General features: G+C 45.3%; 1 non-coding gene across 1 annotated transcript; it reads left to right on the top strand.

The window, feature by feature from the left end:
- The first annotated feature begins 8063 nt into the window (after window positions 1–8063).
- Window positions 8064–8134, top strand: Trnag-ccc (transfer RNA glycine (anticodon CCC)). Its single transcript has one exon. It is a non-coding gene; the product is annotated as a tRNA-Gly (tRNA).
- The last annotated feature ends 5232 nt before the right edge of the window (window positions 8135–13366 follow it).

The raw sequence follows: 13366 nt of genomic DNA on the forward strand, positions 1-13366 counted from the left end.
GCCTTGAGCTGAAGAACTCAGGGACAGTGCCCAGGCTCAGAGTTCAAGCCCCACGGGTGGGGTGGGGGGGGAAGGGGGACCAAAACATGTCACCTGGTAAAGTACATAATCCACAGTAAAGATTCAAAAGATGGATAAAATGCTAAAGAATTCAAAAGAGCAATTCTTTAAGAGCTCGATGAAATCTAAGAGAAGACCAGCAGCTGAATGAGTGAACGCAGAGAAATGGAGAGGTGCAGGGGGAACACAGAGAGAATCATGGCGGATGACCCCAGGTAAACACACAGTGCAGGAAGGTTAGAAATTAAAATACTGTCATAGAAACAAATTCCGATTCATATGATGAAGACAAAGCCTATACTGCTGAAGGTATCACAGAGGCCGTGTGTCAGAAGATGGCCTGCCCTCAGACCAGACAGCACTACCAGGAGGCAGCTAAAGAAAAGTGAGTGTGAAGATGAATCAAAGGCTCCTGGGGCCTAAAGCTCAGGAAGGGGACGCCAGAAGCCCAGGAAAAGATGGTGGATGTGATTCAGATGCAGAAAATGAGCAAAACCATGATCCTAACCTTCAAGAATTCCTGAAACAAGACAGTGCTGTCATTTAGCCTGAGTCACCTGACAAGGGACCAGAGTCAAGACACACCAGAAGCCACTGGCCATGATGAAAATGGAACTCTTTGCACCCAGAGCCCAACTTGAATGTCACATGATATGGCGAATGACAAGAAGAGATCAAAGGCCTGTGGCCAGCTAATCGTCATGTGAACTGAGGAGGAAAAGTTGTCAAGATACAAACACCACCTAAATGAGCACGTAAAAATGTACAGTGGAGACAGCCATATGAATGTCCAGATTGTAAGAAACACTTTCCCTTTCTGGTTTCCACAACTCAACTCACACACGCGCAGTAAGAAATTATCAGCTTGATGCCTGTGAGTGGGGAGCCAAGAAGTGGTCTCAGACATCTCAGTGTCCCCACTGTGTCTTCTGACTTCACCAGGCTGTCCTATACCACCACAGATGTGGCAAATATAATTAAATGCTTCCAAGACAACCTTCTGAAAACTAAACTGAAACTTCTTCTGTGGATTATGAATTCAAATTTATGACGATTGCATTAGGAATCTCTACATAAAATAGAGATTTTAGTCGTGAGGGCCCATGGCAGGAAAATGAGTCTTCCCAGGATGTGGTATATGTTGATTCTGTATCTCTCTAAGTAGCTATTTACATGCTATACAGAATTTCCTTAAAGCAACCATAGAGGGTACTATAAGAAGGCAAGTTTTGGAGGATAATTAAGCCAATCTTGTATCCAAAGAACAAGAAATAATCAAGGTTGTATCTATACCACAAGGTGACCATTTCTGTTATTTCAGTGACACAACCAAAATTGTCATCAGCTGCAGTCATGGACAGTTTAGCCAACATCAACTTGTTCCTCAAAATGTATATTAAGTAAACTGCTCCTACAAATGGTTATAAAAATGAAAAGTTGTCAGAAGATATTATTGCTATAACCAGAAAGAAACAGAGTACAAGTGGCTCATGCCTGTAATCCTAGCTATTCAAAAGGCTAAGATCTGAAGATGCCAGCTCAGGCTGACAAATCTTAAAGACTCTTATCTCAAATGGACCAGGAAAAGCCAGAAAAGGAGGTGTCGTTCGAGTGTAAAATCTAAGGGACAGCACCCAGGCCCTGAGTTCAAGCCTCAGTATGCACCCACAGCTACCCACCAATCTTATTTTCAGATTCTACTTTTAATTCTAGTTCTCTTGCTTTTGCAGTTCCTTCAGACTGTAACCTCTCAAAAATGATTTATTATGGTTGGAATTACCTTGGTCTAAATTCCAATACATGCTGAAATTTTTCCTTCCTTCCACGGAACACTGGTATTATTAATAGTATTTAGAACAATGAGTCCTTTTTTTTTTCAGAAAGTTATACTTTGCTCAGACTTACTAGGATAGCTCTCTATAGCAGTTATATACCCTTACAAAGTGTATTTCTTAATAGGACTGGAAAGTCAGTAGTACTCCTTAACTCATGACCTACGGAATGACTGCTGTGTTTAGTAAGCCTGAAGACAAAATCAATCTCATTGCACATCTCCATCCAAACTCTGGGGTGACCAAGTACATTGTCAAGAGGTGTAATATTTTGGAAAAACAACAACAACTTTGTTTCAGAGCAGATATTAACAATCGGGCTACAATCTTCAGCAAACCACACTGGAAACAGATGTATTATGCAGGCTTTATTGGTGCTGGTGTAGAGTCTAGCAGACTAAACTTAGTATAAATTCAAGGGCACTAGAATTTTCAGAATAGTTCATGAACACTGGCTTCAGTTTATAGCCATGAGGTACATTAGCCTCTAAGAACAGTCAGCCTGTCCTTTGAAGCTTTGCTTTGGCTATCAAAGTGCTAAATGGCATCCTGAGTAAATCTGTTTTTACCTCTGTTGGGAATCTGTTGTTTACTGATCTACTGTTATCTCTATGATAATTGACAATGAACAATAATCAGCTGTAGATTTGTATCAGGGTTTGTTACTTCCTCTTCTCTTTCGTGTGATGGCTTTTCTCCCCTTAAACCAATCTCTGCTAGCTGCGAACTTTTCTTCTACAGCTTTCTCACCTCTCACAGTTCTCATAGAACTGAAATGAGTGGGGCCTGGCTCTGGATTAAGCTTTGGCTTCAGGAAACATTATTGCTGATTTGATATTCTCTCTAGACCACTAAAATACTCTCTGCACCAGCAATAGGGGTGTTTTGTTTTCTCATCAATGTGTGTGTGTGTGTGTGTGTGTGAGTGTGTGATGGTACTGGGACTTGAACTTAGGGATTTGAAGCTTCCTCTTGGTTTTCTGCATACAGCTGGTGTTTTACCCTTGAGTCACCCCTCCACTTTCACTATTGAAGTGTCTACTGGAGTAGCACTATAAATTTCCTTCAAGAACTTTTCCTTTGTTTTTGCAGCTTGGTATACGGATGCAGGTGGCTTAGCTTTAAGCTTCAGGCCTCCTGCATGCCTCCTTCACTAAGCTTACTCATTTCTAGCTTTTGATATAAAGTGACAGACCTGTGAATCTTCCTTTCATTAGAGAGAGGGAGAGAGAGGAGGAAAGAGCCAGCTGATATAGCAGTCCAAGTACATGCAACAACCTACATGAGTGTAGCTCATGGATCCCAAAAGAATAACAATAGTAACATCAAACATCATAGATGACTGGTTGCTGTGACAGCTATAATGAACAAGTTTGAAATATGACAAGAAATACCAAAATGTGACATAAAATGAGAAGGTTACTAGAAAAATATTACCATAGATTTGCTCTAAACTTTCAATTTATTAAAGAACAAGAAACAAAACAAAACTCAGAATAAAAAGTATTTTATAATGTATTTAATTAGAGATTCTTTTATGTGTCTTTGTAGACCCTCATACTACCTACAAATACTTAGCCTTATTTCATCTTTCTAATCCTTATGTGCTTATTCTCATACAGGTTGTAGATAGATTTTTTTTTCAAGAAAATGCTTATTTCTCAGTCTCCTAAATGAATGTTAAATTTTATTGGGCTCCTTTTCTCTTTAAATTTAGATGATAATATCAATTTATTTTTAAAGTTACTATGGCATAGATTTTTCTACTAAGAAATCTCTTTAAAATTCTAATTTCAATATGTTCTATTATATATATATATATTTTAGACATGGACTTGGTGGTACTGAAGAATATCTATCTATCTATCTATCTATCTGTCTATCTATCATCTTCTAAGCATAGAGCTGGGCAATGAGTGAGTTTCACTTTGTGACCATTATTGCTTCATGGAGTCATGTGAGGTTTTCCCAAACTTAGAAAAGCTCTCTGCCTACAGACCTGAAAGGGAGTAGATGTGGATTTATGGACTCAGTAAGACTTTCTGGGGGATGGTTATTTTCATGAAAATATTGTACTTGGGGGAAGGGCAGAAGAAAGTCCTAATCCTTGAAAATAGTGACTTTAATTGTAGGGTGTGCAGTCTGTGGGTAAGTTGATACACAGAGTCTAACTTGTTCCTTGCTAAGCAATTTGGTTTCTCTTTCTCCAGTAGCCTGTAGGCTTATTCTAAGCAGGAAATGAAAATAAAATTTGCTGGAAAGACAAAGTACCAGAAAAGAAAGTCAATTCATTCATCCAAACAAAGCTGGGAAATTCCAACAATTTACTGGATTAAGAATGTTACTATTATCTCAGTTTTGCACAAGAGATAAAGCTAAAAGAAATCAAGTGACTAACCTCGGTCAAAAAGGATGTGGCACAAACACACACATACACATGTACACAGAGTAAATAAGACACAAATTAGCTCTGAGTCCAGTTTTGTGCACGGAGATACATAATTAAAGCCTTAACAGAATCATAATTACTGCTAAACAACCCGAGCATGCTTCTCTAAGCAATCATTTTCACAAGCAGTTAACAACTGTATTATGTAGAAGAGAATGAGGATGAAATTGAATCGAAGCTGGGTATTCTTGGGAGAAGATTAGTCTTTTGGAGTAGGGATATGGAAAAAGTAAAAAAACAAAAAAAACAACAAAAAAAACCCCATTTGTATCTTTGTAGTGGCTTAGCACTCAATAGCAATAAGAAGTATATGTTGTACACAAAAAGTGGCTTTTTGTACTCAAAGAGGCAGGAGATGACATTTCTTTTCATTAAGTACTATTTAAGATCTTGAGGTAGAACTCAGTAAAGACCCTGTTTGATCTAGAGTTAGTATTACTCTGAGGAGGAGTCCAGTCAGAAAAAGACTTACCGAATCCCTAACTTCCAAGCCAATACACCAAATATGTTACCAGAAAGTTAAAGGCCGCTAAACAGCCCCAGTCCTCGCATCTGGCAAGGGAATTCAGGGAAGGTATGGTCATAAGTAAAGGTGACATGACATAGACATGCCACATGGAAGACAAGATGCCAACATTTCTGCCCATTTCTGCCATCTTGACCCCCTTCCTTGTTAGGAGATTGGCCTTGGTTAGCTAGGAATATCTGGAGTATCTGAGGGTGGCTTCCTGATTGCTGGGTCCCCTTTCTGTTACCTGTAAGGTTGTGATGCCAAGACTTAGCACCCTATTCTTATTTCATCATTCTTTTATAGCTGAAATTCCCTGATTGGCTGGCTTTTCTGCTCAAATCATTGCAGATTGAGTCCTTTGGCCTCTCCTCCCTTGACTCCGGGAAGATGTGACAAAATTGATGTAAGATGATAACTCTTATAACAGACTGTGTCAAATTTCTCAGTTGTTTGTGCCTACAGCTGAGTCAAAGGCTTGAATGAATCCCTTTTCATTAGCAGCAGTCTCAGTAAGAGGATAAAAAGTTCTAAGCACAAAGGATCACCACTGGGATGAATTGTAACTGAAGGAGAAATCATTCTCTTCCTCCTTATTCCTCAACAATTATGTCAAACCTCCCAACATAAGAAAACAATAACTGTGGATTGTTTAAGAGATATGGGAAAGCCGGGCACAGTGGCTCACGCCTGTAATCTTAGCTACTCAGGAGGCTAAGATCTGAGGATCAAGGTTCAAAGCCAGCCTGGGCACAAAAAGGACCTGAGACTCTTATCTCCAATTAACCTCTAGAAAACGGGAAGTGGGGCTTGGCTCAAGGTAGTCTTGAGCTGAAGAGCTCAGGGACAGTACCCACAGTTCAAGCACTACAACCCATTTAAAAGAGGGGAGGGGGGAGAAATGGGGAAATTAAGGGGAGATAATGAGAATGAAAATGAGGTAACGTAGGGTAATCTACTCATATGATTTCCTGTTTCCTTGTGCAATTCTTTGAAGTATTTTCATATTTCTTCATGATCTTATTCAGCAGCCTACTTCAATGGCTCCTTTTCTATATTATCTTTCCTGCTTGTATGGGACATAGACTATCCCACCATGTGTCCTCTTTAAAAGTCTATTATATATACATACATATACATATATATTATTAAGTATTATTATTAAGCATTATTATTATATTAAGCATTATTCTTTTCAAGGAAAAATTCTTCATTAGTATCTTAATTTATAAGGACATTCAGGCGCCATCAATCCATGCTTGATAATTGATATAGAAACAAATCAATAAGGGATTAACATTTTCTCTTCTCTCAGGCTTGTATATCCAGATGACAGTTACATTCCAAATCAGAAATGGGAGGCTTATTAATTCCTCTTGGAAGCTTCTGGAATCATGTGTCTTGTACACAAATATTCACTTAATAACTTTGTATTTGAAAACCTTACCACTAAATTGAAATATATAGTTAAAATATTTCCATTATTTACATCTAATGGAAAAATTTAATCCAAGATAGACAAAAAGCATATAGATTAATAGAAAACAGATTAGATAGAAACAGAAACATATAGAAAACATATAGATTAAATAGAAATAGAATACATATAAATAAGTGATTTAACCATCTCAGTCTTGCTTTAATGCCCCTTGGAAGAAACAAGTTTAACAAAAATGAGAGCCAAGCACTGTCTCACACCTGTAATCCTAGCTACTGATGAAGAGGCTGAGATCTGAGAATCTCATTTTGAAGCCAGAGCATAAAAGTCTTATTCACGGTTCCTCTTATCTCTAATTAACCAGCAAAAAGCTGGAAGTGGAGCTCTAGCCTTGAACAAAAAGGCCAGGTGACAGTACAAAAACCTGAGTTCCAACCCTAGTACCAGACACCCCCCACTCCCCCACCCATCAAAAAAAAAAGGGTCGGGGGTGGGGGTGAGAAAGAAAAATGATGGTTTGCAGAATTGCATAAGGCAGGTCAAAGGTGACCTTTGCCTGAAACCAAAACTCACCCCCTCCCCCACTACTACCAGGACTTGAACTTAAGAACCCCCCATTGTTAAAGTGGCTCTCTACCACTCACTCCACAGCCTCAGCAGCCGTGTGTGAGGGTTGTTTTGGAGATGAAGTCTAGTGAACTCTTCTGTTCTGACTGCCTCAATCTGGGCTGTCTTCAGATCTCAGCCTCTTGAGCAATAGATTAGAAAAGCATGAGACACTTGCTTCAGGCTCAAAATATAGGGTTTTTATTTATTTATTTTTTAGGAGAAATGATTATTTAAAAAAAAAAACAAAACAAAACAGAATCGTCCAAAAAGTGATATGAATTTTCAATAGCTAGTATGACAAGAAGTCATTGACCCAACCGTCATGTGAGGTTCGTGGAAGCAGCACTGTCTATTATGGACATAAAAGACACGCTTCACAAGGAATCAGAGACCAAGTATGCATGAAGAGGGGAGGTTTGAGACCTCAGAACACCAGCTGTTCCAGAGCAACAGCTCTGTCTCAGGACTGGAAGTTCAACTCAGGGCATTGTGCTTGATAGGCAGAAGCTCTACTGCTTGAGCCACACCTCCAGGCCTTTTATGCTCTGTTATTTTTTAGATAGGAATCTTTTTTCATTGTCAGGATAATGCATAGTAGCTAGGAATTTTATATATGTATATATATATTTAACAGAACATAATACATCCATCTACTAATGAACTAACATGACCAACCAAAATTTATTATTTCTGTCTTGATCTTGTTCATATGTTTCCTTCTTCCTCAAATTTAAATTCTTCATCGGCTTCTTATTTCTTTTCTGGACTAGAATTTTTCTTCTCTAGCCCATATGTTAAGGTGACCTCCTCAGAACCACTTGTTTGAAGTTCGAAATTCAAGATTTAGGATCAAAAATCAAGGGGCTTGGTGATTTTGTGATTTTTTTTTTCCTTCAAGGAACTGTTTTGAAGCCTGAAAAGGTCATTTTCCTGAATTAAAAGTTTGGATCAGACAAATCGTGTATTTTGATATTTAAAGTTTTGTCTAGTAAAAGTACCTTATTAAAAACCTTTGGTTTTAATGTCTGTGTTCGGTTTTTTAGCCAACACTATAAAAACCACACCAAATAAATGCGAACTAACCAAATCCAGTAAAAACCTAGTTTTCTCCCTTTTGGATGTGTTTTCAGTCATTCCAGCTCTTCTTTCGACAGCTCACCAACAGAAGCATTGGTGGTTCAGTGGTAGAATTCTCGCCTCCCACGCGGGAGACCCGGGTTCGATTCCCGGCCAATGCAATACTCTTTTCTTACTGTTTTCATTGGCGCTGCTGCGCTCTTACGCCTCTACTTTGTAAACTAACGAAAAGAAAGTATTGTACAGGTAACTATTTCCTTGAGATTTGGGCCAGAGCATAAGGAAGTCCTCTGATTAATGGCTGCGTGATCAAACATACACAAATGTATCAAATTCGCAAGGCCTGCAGTGCTTCCACAACTCTTCAGATGTTTCTAGTGAATGGCCACTCTTTGGGCTATTAGTTCCTATAACCGGATTATTACCAGCTCCCAGTGGATCGTTAAGGCTCCTGGCTCCTGGCTCGCGTGCTGGACCCTGGGCTGAGCCCGGGGCCATACCTCCCCGCAGAGCACAAGAGAAAGGACTGGAACTTCAGCTGGGGGGACACCAGACTAGCCAGGAGCTGTCAGGGTCCCTCAGCAAGGAACCAGACTGAAGAGCAGGGGAGCCTCGTGCAGAGGTGGAGAGCTCCCGGTTCGTTGGTATCCGCAGCCTCCCGGTTTTCCGTCAGCCCACTTAGTGTTCCAAGAAGAGGACCGCGGGCCTGGCAACGTGTGCGGGCAGGGGTCGGTTTGACAATTACACTCCCAACAAGAGAAGACAAATTCCAGAGCTGGGGAATGGTTTGTAAGGCTCCTCCCCCCACCTTGGCACCTTAGGAATCTCCTAGGAAAGATGATGATTTCAAAATAATACAGATCTATCGTGCTAGAAAGGTGAATAATGTCTTTCCCAGCGTTCTCTCTTATCTAAGAACAGCATCAGTCGAAGATTTTCTTTTTAAGAATGATATCTCAAACCAAGACGGGGGGGGGGGGGGGTGGGGGTAGGGGGAGGGTAATGGGTACCAAGACATGTGAAAGGGTATCAATGTATGTGAATTAATGCACCTTCTCTCTGGCAAATATCATGTAACCTTTTTATTAATTACAATAAAAAAAGAAGATATCTCAAATCAGTGCCACTTAATGTCTCTTTGTAATAATGATAGGCTTTCAAATATTTTTGTTTTCTCCATAAAAGAGGTAACTGTTTGAGGGTCAGTACCTGTGGGACAGGGTTGCAATAACAAGGGGGGAATGCCTGCCGATGGACCGAAGTGGTGACCGAAGTGGTTCCTTACGAGTATGAAAATAGAACTGTTAGAATTGTTTAAACAAGAGAGGTCAAGAGTGGGTGAGGTTGCTTGGGATACCTTGTAGTCATTTGTGCAAATGTGGCCACAAAAACATCACCCTTTGTAAAATTAATAATATGCTGGCCCTGCACAGGTGGCTTGTGCCATATGAAGCTAGCATAAGACATTCTAGTTTACTCAGGAGGCTGAGATCTGAGGATCATGGTTTGAAGCCAGCCCAGGAAACTCTGTGAGGCTTATTCCAACTAATCAGCAGAAAGCCCAGGAGAACTCAAGTAGTAGAGTCCCAGGCCTGACCAAATAAAAGCTACGTGACAGTGTGCAGAGTCTGAGTTCAAGCCCTAGTCCTGGTGCATATGTACATACACACACACACACACACACACACACACACACACACACAAATATATCTATATGCTAATAAGGAAAAAAAGACTTCTTTGGACATTTGAGCTTTCTAGGTCTAATGATGTTTTTCTCCTTTTAAATCTCAACCAACAACACTGTATTAAAACCATCGGAATTGTTTTCTCTGTAAGACTGTTGGAAATCTCTGTAAATAAAAATGACATGTTACCCAATTTCTTGGTTTTGAACATTTTTTATTCACAGATATCCTATTATTTATGAGTGTCATAAGATTTGAAATATTTTTTATTATATTTATGTTATGAAGTTCATTATTTCCCTCAAAGAAACAAGAATTTACAGACATTTTAGGCCACATTAAAAAAAAGTTTCCTCCCTTAATGCCTTTGTCAAAATAAAGTGCTCATCAAAATAAATGTTAAATTATATAAACAGTCCTATTTTTCAAAAGTCTCCTCTGGTTCCAACCAGTCTTAGTTCCTCAGAAACGGATGTGTTTCTCACCCGTGTTGATTTGCTTCTGAAGATGGTTTCGGGGACTCTTCCTGTACACCATGTCCCCAAAGTTCCAGAGCTCCCAAACTTCCTCTTGAGACCAGTCAGGCAACAAGCTCACAGCCACAGAGGAAGGAAGACAGTGTCCAGTCCGCCTGGGCTGCACAGTAAGGCCTGACTCAAAAAAAGAAAAAGAAAAAATATATAGATACACACACACCTCCCCCACCAACCCCATCCTCAGGAAACCCAAATGAAACGGAAACAAAATAGCCTTTGGCTTCCACAAACAAAAAACCCCCAAACACTGAGCCAGACTAGGCCAAGTGTTTTAAAGTGCGTTCATTAGTTCTAGCTGTCATTGCGCCAGCATGAAGGCGTCCTGAGAACCCTGGCAGGGAGGTCCCGGGGGACGCCCCCGCGGGACAGCTGGCCGGCGTTCTGCGTGGACCGGCGCTGGCCTGGCTGGAGCGGGGCCGGAGCGTGAGGTCGTGGTCGGTCGGCGCTTGCCCTGATTACTGACTGGGTGGACGGCACACCTGGACTCGTACAAATCCACTTCCATTGTCCCGCCATTCCAGTCACCTAGCGTACACCCTCGCCGGATGACACCCCGCCCCGCCCGGATCCCAGAACCTCCACGCCCGAGGCCCTGGGCCCCAGACCCCAGGCTGCACAGCCTCGGCCAAGAGCGCTTGCAGGCAGCTGCCCTGGTGGGCCGGCGCAGGGGGGAGGCGGGAAGGCGGATGGGGATGCAGGGGGGAGGCGGGAAGGTGGACCGGGGGCAGGGGGAGGCGGGAAGGCGGAGGGGGTGCAGGGGGGGAGGTGGGAAGGAGGATGGGGTGCAGGGGGAGGTGGGAAGACGGACGATGGTGCAGGGGGGAGGTGGGAAAGCGGATGGAGGTGCAGGGGGGAGGCGGGAAGGTGGACCGGGTGCAAGGGGAGGCGGGAAGGCAGAGAGGGGTGCGGGAAGGCGGAGGGGGGTGCAGGGGGGAGGTGGGAAGGAGGATGGGGTGCAGGGGGGAGGCGGGAAAGCGGATGGAGGTGCAGGGAGGAGGCTGGAAGGTGGATGGGGGTGCAGGGGGGAAGCAGGAAGGCGGACCAGGTGCAGAGGGAGGCGGGAAGGTGGACGGGGGTGCAGGGCGGAAGTGGGAAGGTGGACGGGGTGCAGGGGGAGGCGGGAAGGTGGGAAGGTGGACAGGGGTGCAGGGGGGAGGCGGGAAGGCGGACGGGGTGCAGGGGGGAGGCGGGAAGGCGGACGGGGTGCAGGGGGGAGGCGGGAAGGCGGACGGGGGTGCAGGGGGGAGGCGGGAAGGCGGACGGGGTGCAGGGGGGAGGCGGGAAGGCGGACGGGGTGCAGGGGGGAGGCGGGAAGGCGGAGGGGTGTGCAGGGGGGAGGCGGGAAGGCGGACGGGGGTGCAGGGGGGAGGCGGGAAGGCGGACGGGGTGCAGGGGGAGTCGGGAAGGCGACGGGTGCAGGGGGGAGGCGGGAAGGCGGACGGGGTGCAGGGGAGAGGCGGGAAGGCGGACGGGGTGCAGGGGGAGGCGGGAAGGTGGACAGGGGTGCAGGGGGGAGGGAAGACGGACGGGGGTGCAGGGAGGAGGCGGGAAGGTGGGAAGGCGGACGGGGTGCAGGGAGGAGGCGGGAAGGCGGAGGGGTGTGCAGGGGGGAGGCGGGAAGGCGGACCGGGTGCAGGGGGAGGCGGGAAGGTGGGAAGGTGGACGGGGATGCAGAGGGAGGCGGGAAGGTGGACAGGGGTGCATGGGGGAGGCGGGAAGGCGGACCAGGTGCAGGGGGAGGCGGGAAGGTGGGAAGGTGGACGGGGGTGCAGGGGGGAGGCGGGAAGGAGGACGGGGAGTACAGGGAGGAGGCGGGAAGGAGGACGGGGGTGCAGGGGGGAGGCGGAAAGGCGGACGGGGGTGCAGGGGGGAAGTGGGACGGTCCCGAGGGTGAGAAGCGCCCGAAACCTGGGCGTCCCGGCGTCGGAAGACTCCCCTGAGCGGCCTCCAGGCCCGGAGCTGACCCGACGCGGACGGACTGGGGCTCGCAGCCGCCCCGCCTGCCCTCCCGCCTGCACCCTCCTGGGTCCCGGCCCCAGTTGGGGCCGTGGCTGGGCTTTCCCGCGGCTCCGCGGCGTCCTGTCGCAGGTCAGGAGCCCCGCACGCCACCCCCGTGGCCTGGGGGGTGCGGCGCGAACGCGGGTGGGGCGCACCGTGAGGTCGGGGCTCCCAGCCCAGCCTGGCTCCCCCACTGTCTCACCGGCCCGCACCCCAGGTCAGCTTGACCCCTCCCGTTGTGCACGTCTCCCAGAACTTCGCCTCCTCCTCTTCGCCATTGTGCTCTGCCTTTCCCCTCCACCCCACTGAACCAGCCTGGATTTTTGGGCCTCCTGACGTCTGGGTTTGGAAAACAATGGATTAAAGGCGTGTGTGTGTGTGGTGTGTGTGTGTGTGTGTGTGTGTGTGTGTGTGTGTGTGTGTGTGTGTGTGTGTGTGTGTGTGTGTGTGTGTGTGTGTGTGTGTGTGTGTGTGTGTGGCTTGAATTCAGGGCAGTTCCCTTTTTCTGCTCAAGAGTGGTGCTCTACTACCTCAGCCACAGCTCCACTACTGGCTTTTTAGTAGTTTTTTGCAGTTAAGAGCTTCAGGACATTTCCTGCCTGGCTGACTTCTAACCTCGATCCTCAGATCTCAGACTCTTGAGTAGCTAGGGTTACAGGCGTGAGCCACTGGCACCTGGCTTCAAAATAAGGTAATACACAATCAAACAAACAAAAACCTTTGGAGGGGGGGAAGTATCATCTCCAGTATTTCTCCCCTCAGAATTCTTCAGAAGATGTTCTGCCCAAGTCTCAGGACGACCACCAAGAGACCACCGAGAGTCAGACGTTCCGAAATGCAAAAGCAAGGGTTTATTCAGGCGGGCTAGCTCCGGGCCTCGGTCCTACACTCCCATACAGCGGGAGCCCAGGAGGAAGCCCTGAACAGCTTTTCTACAGGGTTTTTAAAGGCAAAGACTACAGATTTACATTAACACAGCAATCAGCTATTGGAATGAGATAAGGTAGGGGTCAGGGCAGTTGGAGCTAAGCGGGATTCCTATACCAGTGGAGTCCTAATTAGCTGTCTAAGGGTAGTTTTATGGTTTTAGAAAACAAATGCTATCCCTTGAATTTTTGAATTTACACGAGTTCTGGTTAATTTTAACACAGACAGGTCAGTTCCTGGGACT

The sequence above is a fragment of the Megascapheus bottae genome, chromosome 10, assembly GCF_031878675.1.
Source record: "Megascapheus bottae isolate mThoBot1 chromosome 10, mThoBot2.hap1, whole genome shotgun sequence".
Classification (NCBI taxonomy): Eukaryota; Metazoa; Chordata; class Mammalia; order Rodentia; family Geomyidae; genus Megascapheus; species Megascapheus bottae.